The sequence below is a fragment of the Tympanuchus pallidicinctus genome, unplaced genomic scaffold, assembly GCF_026119805.1.
Source record: "Tympanuchus pallidicinctus isolate F22 unplaced genomic scaffold, pur_lepc_1.0 scaffold18, whole genome shotgun sequence".
Lineage (NCBI taxonomy): Eukaryota > Metazoa > Chordata > Aves > Galliformes > Phasianidae > Tympanuchus > Tympanuchus pallidicinctus.
This window is the reverse complement of record NW_026294699.1, coordinates 8,041,831-8,051,458: the sequence shown is the minus strand read 5'-3', so window position 1 is coordinate 8,051,458 and position 9,628 is coordinate 8,041,831. Positions and strand designations below refer to the sequence as shown.

The following is a 9,628-nucleotide window of genomic DNA, read 5'->3' as shown; positions in this document are numbered from 1 at the left end:
AATCTCTATTTTTCAAGCATTAAGCCGGTGTAATAGAAGGATGCTGCGAGCAATTTGCAATAAGATGAAGGGATATTACTGTCCTGGGAGACAGACAATCCAACCACATCCACAAATTGATAACAGAGATAGTGGCTTAGGTTCATCCTAGCTATTAATTAAGGGCATGTTTTATGTGGAAGATAATAACAGCTTACACAGGCAGGTACTTGTTGGTCTTCCCTTCCCTGTTGTGAGCAGCGTTCCTGGAGCTGGAGTGCAGCCAGGTGGGTCAGCGTACCTTGCTGAACCTCAGATCATGCACTTACATCTGAATCTCTGACAGGCAAAATTAATTTCTCAAGCCTTTAGCACAGCAGTGTTGGAGCCGCTGTGTGCCTGCACGGGAGCCGTGCTGCTGGGAGCTGCTGTGCAAAGCCCTCCTCCCGGGGACATGCAGAGGCATGGCCAGAGCAAAGGGCTCACAACTGCACTGATAGCCAACGTGTCTCTAGCCATTAATGAGCAGCTAACCATGTCCCGAGCTCTTCCTTTGCCCTCAGAACTCGCTGCCTCATTATCTGACTGATCCCCAGCTCTCAGGGAACGAAACCCAGAATCTGATCTTGTTCTTTCTTGCCTCTGCGTTTCTCATCTTCGCTGCTGGCATCACCCCCTCAGCCATGGTACGGGTCCCCTCTCCCACCCAGTGCCCCAGCAGGCGCTCTCCTCCTTCCTTCCGCTGCAGTGAGTGCAGTGGGACTCTCACAATTCCCAGTCATTGATTCAGGTTGATTACAGGGCTGCTACCCTTTCTCCTAATTATCAGCAGAATATTACCCTCTTACAACCTTCTTCTCCTTTCCCTAGAATTTACCAGCCAGCCCACAGCATGCCCTGAAAGCTGCTCTCTGTGTCACCACATAAGATCCATCGCTGCTCCCATTTCACTCAAGGAATTGTCTCACAGATCGCATTCTTCTCCCCTGGGCACGGCCAGCCCTGCTGAGGGGGAACGTGGTGTCAGACTGCTCTTCTGGAGAGTGCCTGCCCCGCTGGCTGCTGCCCAAAGTGTTTTGTAGAGCTGAATAATGTAGATCAGCAGTGGAAATTCATATGTAAGACCGGAGGAGATTGCGCAGAAGTCCTGTATGACAAATCAATTAAAGCATGCTTTCCTACAGCAGGTACCTATGGAGAGGAACAGAGTCAGAGACAGATTGATGGGATAAGGCTGGGGAGGCAGAATTTTTTTTTTTTCTTTTTTTCTTTTTTTTTTTTGTATGCTTACAGACGGGGTTAGAAAACAGCTGGAGAATTGCAGTGGTGAGGACAGAAGATCGCTCTCGCTGACTGCTGCCCACCCCAAAGCCCCACAGTGGGGCTCACACACAGCCCATGCACACATTTCTGTAAAATCACACTCAGAGATGCTGAGAGCTTCCAGAGCAGAGGTGTGAGACTTTACAAACCAAGGCAGTTCCTTAAAGACTTCCCTCATCAATCCCCCTCCACCCACTGCTTTCACTGGAAGGGAAGTCCAGGGCAAAGCAAAGCCATGATCATTGCCTGGAAACAAAGATGTCCCACATTGCAACAGAACAGTGCACACATTGGCTGTGCCCATGAGATGGACAAGATGGGATTTGTCACGTGCCCCAACATCTCAGTAAAGCGCTGAGCAGAGGCAAGGGCCGAGGGAGCAGGCTGCTGGAGAAGGGCAACGTGGCCAATGGAAAGTAAGGCCAAATAAGCAAATCAAAGGGAGAAAAAGAACAAGCTGGGAGTCAGACCCTGGGCTAAAGAGGTCCTTCAGCATCAGCAGCACCTGTCCATGGCCCGCAGACCCAGCTGGCATGGGAGCCTGGGTACTTTGCATGCCATGCATCCATACCACATCCCAGCCTGCTCTTTGAAGCCAGGATCTCTGCTGTATCCTGGCACATCGTGGATTACAATGTTTCAGGCTGCCTGCTGCAGCTCAGCTGTATGTCTGATCTTGGGTGAGAAATTTCTCTTTATACCAAACTGTCTATTCAAGTCATAAAAATAGGCCTTTTTTCCTTCTGTAAGTGCAACACTTTTCATATTTTTACTTCCAGCTGTCTAGATAGTATTTCACTTTTTTCATTTCTAGTGCTCGCTCTCAGTTATTTAATGTGAATTTCTAGGGCATGGTGCCCTTAGCAGACATCAGAGCAATATAACACAAGAAATCAGATATATACTGTTCCAGGAGAAGGCAGGAACAAAAAGACAAACTAGGCTCTTAATACATATGGTGCTTTTGATTCATGGAATATAGAAAATTGTATTTGATTATATCTGTAATGGATCCTCGTAACTTTAGATTAGGGTTATGCTGATGGCCCAACTAATGGACACTTTATTGCAGGAATAGATTTCATCCCATCATATTTTTTTTTCCTGGTATCAATTACTTTGAACATTTAAATGTCTCATTTCTCTGGATGTTTATTGCTCAATTTTCTTTTCTAAATAATAATAATAATAATAATAATAACAACCAAAACAAAAACCCAACAAACCCTACTCACACAATGCCCCCAATGTTTCTCTGCCAAGTTGGAAAGACCAGTTTGCCTGCTCCTGGAACCTGGAAGCATATCATCATCTACCAGGTACATAGGTCAGAAAAAGATTAATATTTGTGGCTTACAGCTGTTGAAATCATCCCAGCGTGTGAGCCATGAGGTAATAGAGTCAAAGCTCTCTTAGCAGACAAGTGGATGCTATTGGAAAGAAAAGAAAGAAAAAAAAGAAAAGAAAAAAAAAAAAAGAAAGCTCATTAAATTAATCTGTCTAAGAAGGAAAAAGAACTTGTGGGATTGCTGCCTGTGAGATTAACAGCAAATCTGATGATAAAAGAGGTTGGAAGCAAAGACGGTTTGGTGGAGAGCATCTCGTTTTCAGTCAACTTATATTAGAAAAGCCCTGAAGAATAGAATCATTAAATTATTACTCTCTGAAGCAGTGCAGAAGGGCCTTGGAGGAAATGCTGTCATGTCAGTAAAGAGTTTAAGAGTCTGCGGAGGTACCAGAGATGTTCCTTATTGATTTGAAGGCTGGGGGCAGAGGGCAGGAGGTTGGAGGATTTTTTACTTTGACTGGCTATAACTGTGTTGGAAACTCTCAAGAAAAAAAAAACCTTGCAGAGGAAAAACTCCAGCACTGTCCTACTTTAAATACAGCTGAGCTGCTTGACACTGGCGATTTCAGGCTGATCTCTGCTACGCACTTCACTGCAGTACGTGCTGCCCCATCCAGAGCTGATCACCACCAGCCAAGGGGTGTGTGAGGTCCGTTTCCCCAGGGGGCAATGATCCCCAATCAGGAAGGGATACAGAGCAGTCTGAGGACGTTCCTCAGTGCCACGACTGAGGAGGGTAGCAGGTGTGCCTTGCAATGGGTGCCTGACAAGGAGAACCTGTTTTTTTAACCTTCAGATAAATTCTTCCATTTGGCCAACGTACCCAGAGGAGGAGAGAACAGTCCTGATGAATTTTTCAATTCAGTCTTGATTCCTTGGAGAAAGAAAAGAGAAAAACCTGACACTGGGATGTACGAGGGATGCGTCACGAACAGCAAGGCTGCTGCACTCAGAAGATCAGGTCTTCCTGAGCATTCCAAGCCCCAGGCACCTGGCAGGTATGTCCCTTTCCACCTCCATCACTGTGGAACCTAGCACCAGAAGCTCCAGGTTCCCCACAGTGCCTGATGCACTGCTCACATGGCTCTGCCTGGCTGCGGCTCTGCAGAGATCACTGCAGGCAGTCGGGGTCCATGCCAGGCACTGCTCTCCTGAAGACCTCCATCTGCCTCCAGACAAGACTGAATGGCCATTCCAAGGACCAGGAATGCCCCTGGGTTGGCACATGGAGCAAGACAAAGTCCACACGCTGGGAGAAGAGCCAGAAGAAAAGGCGCATCCGCTAAAAAGTCATGTAAAGGCAATCACTGCTTTTCCATGTATGGATTTGCAGAATGTCACTGCCTGAACTTGGGAAAGGATTCACAGTGGGAGCAGGGGCCCAGAGGAAGCAGCATCCCTGAGTTCAGCTGCCATGGACTACAGAAAGAGGAAATTCACTCGCAGGGATAGGATCATTGCTTCCTGTCTCTGCGTTTTCCCAGAGCCTTCCACTCAGTACCCTGCTGGAGGCCCTACTTGAACACTTCTGTATATTGGCCCCTGCATGTGGCACCAGACCAACCATAGGCTCCAACAAGGACAGACAGGAGTGGGGATGTGCCTAATTAGGGCAGAAACACCGGGGACCTGGATGTGCAGACCTGCCTCGACCTCCGCTCAAGCACAGCCATTCACACACAGGCTGCATGTTATTGCTGCTCCAAGAAGAGAGCTAGATCCACTTATTTTTTTCATTAAAATGCAAATTAATTTAATAAAAAGTAGAATTGTAAATTAATGAAGCACTTAAAAATTCTCCGTAATACAAGGCTAATACTTACTCTGTAGAATTTCCTCCAGTTAATATCACCACTAACTCTCCCGAGTGGGACCAACCTGGCAGCTCCTCCAGTCTCAATCAGTCTCTTTGATTGGTGATGGGATCGGAGCTCACGTCGCCTTTTTTACTACTTTCCCATCACTGGGGGCAGTTGGGGAGTCCGCCTCCTCTGCAGGAAACCCATCCCGCCAGGCTCTGCCTGCACTCAGGAGCAGAGATGCGCTGTCTCCCCTAGGAAGAGTGTTAACGCACCTCTGCAATTCGCTGCAACCCGATGTGAAGAGAGCAGGGCTGCTGCCCTGAGCAGAGCTGCCCTCCCACGACGTTCTGCTGCAATAACATCACAGCTGCCTCCCGTGTCGGCTTGGGACCTATTTGAGCCAGAGACTGTGCATCCACGGTCCATTTTTTTCCCTAACACGAAGTGCCAGATTTCAGGCTCGACTCCAACGCCAGGATGCGCAGCATGCAAGCTGTGGGGCTCTCTAACAAAGGGCTGCTGGCCACCCCCATCCCACTGCTGTCACAATCACAGGCACACCGACTACCATGCAGAGCTTCCCTGAGAGCAGCGGGACGCTCAGCAGCCCCTCCATCTCCAGCATTACCGCCCGTCTGCAGGATGGGAGCAGGGGAGGAGCCTTGCCTGGCAGGAGGTCAGCTATGGCTCAGGTGCAAAGCTTGCTTTCTGCACTCTCTCTTTTTAACTAAGGCTTCTATGAAAACGATGTAGCACATTCAATCTTAAGACACAGTAGAATGAGTGAAGCATGCTCAAAAAAAAAAAAAAAAAAAAGAATAAAAAAATTGCTGGCTAAAGGAAGCAAGGTATTTCCACAGCAAGATCAACCCTTCCTGGCTTACAGGTCCACGTGTGAGCTTACTTTCTTCTTTATATAGAAGATAGAGAGAAAATGCAATTCTGAGAACAGTTCAGTTCACCCTAAGGTAAGCATACAAAGTAGGTCAGGTATACCACACGGCCAAATTGCCCTTCCTTCTCTCTCTGCTGCTATAAAAAGAGCCTGGGCAGGCAGCTTTTATGCAGACGTTACACTGGCCTGCGTTCAGAGTGAGGGGACACAAATCCTGCCTCTCTCCACTCTGGATACGGCCCAAGCCATCCCACGTGCACCCATCACAGCTCCCATATCGCAGAGCCTCGAGTGACACACGCAGTCCCAGTTCACATGTGGGCCCTGTGCCATGTATGGGCTGATGTATGGGAACCCATGGAACTGCCCTGCACACAACCTGCCCAGCTCTTCTCCCCTGGCCATGCAGTAGGGACCATGCAGGCTTCCTGCTGCCGTTAATCATTCGCCACACTCATTTATTGCCATGTATACACCACTGCCAGGAACATTATCCCTTAAATAAAGCTCACCCACCCTATTATTGTAATGTCAGCCCTGAACCTCTCAGATAAGCCCTGCAGACAATTTATAATTACACAGAAGTAGCTCTTGTACACTGCACCAAGGGGCCATCAGGAGAGGATTTAGGTCTTTCACAGAGGCAGCATTTGACAGGTCTTTTTGCTGTTATTTCATCTTGACAGCTCCTTGCCACCCAGCTCCTCCCGTGGCTCCACACTCATGCTTTGTTGTGTGATCTCAGGTGAAGAGAGCATGTAATGGGCAATAATTGTGGGCGATTACTGTTTACTTGTTAACTTTGCTTGGCAGAGCAGCTGTGATGGATGCACGGACTGGAATATTCTCTTTATCCCCTGTAGCACTGAGAGTGAACTGGTGCTTAATTCAAAGGCTGAAATCTATAAAAAAGAAGACGAAACCCATCATTAAATTTCTCTTAGTGGCTATGTGCATAATTCATCCAAACACCATCAAATATAAATGGCCTCGTGTCAGGATGAGCAGTACAGGCACAGCAGATCCAACCTGCTCCAGGAGACAGAAACTGCGGAGAAGCCTCTCTCACACCCATTAATGAGATCAGCCACCAAAGCACATCCACGGATCTTCCTAGGCAGGACACAGTGATGGGATCAAGCTGCCTGCAAGCAGCCCTTGCTCCCGAGCACGCATGGCCCTGTCCTCACAGCACAGCCACCAATCCCTCACCAATGCACCACTTTATTTTTTTCCACAGTTTAATAACACTTGTATAGATTACGGTATCTAAATTCTTTATTGCTCCCCGCTAGCATCTGAACTTTGATTGGGAGCTGCATGACCTCAATTCCACAAGCAGCAGTCATGTACCAGTAAACAATCTGTGTTCCACACAAGCAGATGTTAATCTCAGTGGTTTAGCAAAGGCTTGCAACAAGTTTTCCAGAAAGTTTTGCGGTGGATTTTTTTTCCTTCCAATTATTTGAAAAACACCAAGTTATTTAATAAATCACAGCAAGTTGTTTTGCAAAAGTATCCTTTGAACCATTAGATATTATTGTGAATGCCAATTTTTCTTCCCACCTTATGGCAGTATAAAGATACCCCACTCAATTTTCATCAAAAGCACATGAAAGCAATCAAGGCTCCTGTAGTTTCTATGGAAATAAGGGATGCAAATTGGGATTGCGTGGTGTCTTTTTTCTTGAATTTATCCATAAAAATGCAAATACTCTTCAACAGATACTGAAATATTTGCCTTGTTCTAAGGGAGGCAAAATATACAGATGAGACTCTTTTGTCCACTGGCTCTCCTGGCAAAGCCATTTGACAGCTCTCAGAGCTCGTGCTATTGAAGCTGAACAAGTCCTGTCAGAGCATGAAAGCAGTGGCAGAACTTGCTCTGCCAAGAGCATGCCCAGCCCCAAAGGGCTGCAGCGTGCTCCAAGCAGGCCCCCAGCCACCCGCTGAGCAAACAGGCTCTCCTGCCCTATCCTACAATGCAACCTCCTCCATCTGCAGGTAGCGTGTGGATCCTCACCCACCCCGCTGCTGGGCTGGAAGACCAACATTATCTCTTTGGTGCAGGAAACAGATGAGAGAGAGGAACAACACAAACAAATCACATTTGTAATGCATCTGCTTTACTTTCCTGCCAGATGTTTCAAAGAACAGAAACACTGTGGAGGATATCCTGCCCCTGTGCACAATTCTCTTCCCACACCGCAGCTGGGACTGATCAAGACCCTGCAGCAGGAGGTTTAATTAATTCCCTTCCAACCTGAAAAATACAGAATAGTTAATGCTAGCAAAGGCCTTTGGGTTATTCCCCTAAGTGCTCTCCTGTTCTCTCCTCTTGTTCTGTAAGCCGCATTGTGTGCTTCATACACCACTTACCGATAAATAATCAAACAGCTCTGGGAAGTGCTGGGTCTCACTCAGCCACGTGGGGCCCTGCAGGGAGCTGGGGCTCATTCCCGGGGCACACTAAAAGCCGGGCAGTGGGATTTGGTATCGCTGCTGCCTGCCAGAATTAACAGCAAAGCCCAGAACCTCAGCACTGAACTCCAGAAATGAACTAGGCAATGCTGAATGGTTGTAAACCTGCTGTTAATTGTTTGTGCCATCACTGTACTGCACCTGAGAACAACAGCTAGATCAAAGAACTGAGCAGAGATCAAAACGATTAGTAGATCACTTCGCTTACAGCAGAAAGCACCAATTAAGTATAGCAAAGCTGTAGTCTGGTTTAGTTGCTTCTCTTAACAGCTCTGGAAAAGCCACTCAGCAGACAGTAGGAAAGAAATAATAATCAGGAAGGTCCAATTGCTTACGGTACAGACAGAGAGAGAAGCCACGGCAGCCATCCATGGGCAGACCATTGTGAGATTTTCTTCTCCAAAGGTGCTGAACATCCTCATGAACTTATCACACCCCAACCCACCACGAGGCCATCCCTGCACTGCAGAGGATGATATAAGCACCTGTGTGAAAGCACAGCCCTGCCATGGGCTGCTGGACACGTACACCGTGTCCTTCGTGGAGATGCTTCAACAGTGAGCTCTGTCTCTGTTGTCTCCTGTTTGTCACATTGTTTAATTTCTCTTTTTAATTGACTCAGACGTTGTTTAATTTCTCTGTTTAATTTGCTCAGACAGAGAGGCTGCAGGCAATGGCATTCTCAAATCATCTCTCAGAAACGTCGCAGGATGAGGGTGACGTTATTGGACATGGGTCCCAACATCCCTACCCACCACCCCAGCCAGCAAGAAGGAGGCAGCAACAGAGCAGGTGGGAATCAGGTGTGCACAGGACAAAGGCTGTTAGTGAGGAGCAAACCCAGCCTGCACGAGAGCTTCTTTCCTCTAACACACAAGCCAACAGGTGGGACAGCAGGTAAGAGGAAAGTTCAGCAGAGCACAAAGCTGACAGCAGTATTTACATCATTCATATGAGCATCACCTGAAGGGAGCTCCCAAAGTTCCCACCACATGAGGTGAAGGCAGGTGAAGACATCAAGCAACAAGACCTTGCCACACGCATGCTGCAACCACTGCAAGATTGGGTAAGGCACACGATTTTGAAGATTAATACAGGACCAACAGATACCTTAGAATACTCTCGTATTTTCAAACACCTTGCATCTGGCACATCCCGTGCTTTCCCAGTCATGTGCATTACATGAACAGATGTTTATCTCACTGGATTCAACACGTACAAACACAGAATAGAATCACAGAATCACTGAAGTTGGAAGAGACCTCTAAGATCATCCAGTCCGTCCAGCCACCAACCACCAGTGCTGCCCACTGAACCACATCCCTGAGCACAACATTGCCCTTTCCTTAAATACCTCCAGGGATGGTGACCCCACCACCTCCCTGGGCAGCAGTGCCAATGCCTGACTGCTCTTTCTGAAAGAAATTCTTCCTAATATCCAACTAATACAACACAACGGCCATTTCATCAGCTCTGCATTGGCAGACCCAGGCGCTTCACAGAGTTGTTTTCCACACTCGTTTCTTTTGGTGGGTGCCAGACCAGACTGGAACAAATAGAGGTGAGGAATGTAAGTTTAAACTTTCCCTGGAGAGCCACGAGTGTTTGGAGATCAGCAGCACCGCTCACTGAAAAGATTTGTAATAGCTTTGACCTTTGCGCGATCTCCTTTTGTCAAAAAGTACATATGGAAGAATTCTGGAAAAGAGCTCAAGGTAACACCGCTGCTCTGCGGATTTCTGAGGAAATTACAGAATGCAATTTATACTGCAGTGCTACACTCCCTGCACTGGTATTTCC

The 9,628-nt window shown here is 47.4% G+C and overlaps 1 long non-coding RNA gene across 1 annotated transcript; it reads left to right on the top strand.

The window, feature by feature from the left end:
- The first annotated feature begins 1,836 nt into the window (after nucleotides 1-1,836).
- Nucleotides 1,837-6,474, top strand: LOC128078987 (uncharacterized). The gene is made up of 2 exons (XR_008205945.1): nucleotides 1,837-1,982; nucleotides 2,566-6,474. It is a non-coding gene; the product is annotated as an uncharacterized LOC128078987 (long non-coding RNA).
- The last annotated feature ends 3,154 nt before the right edge of the window (nucleotides 6,475-9,628 follow it).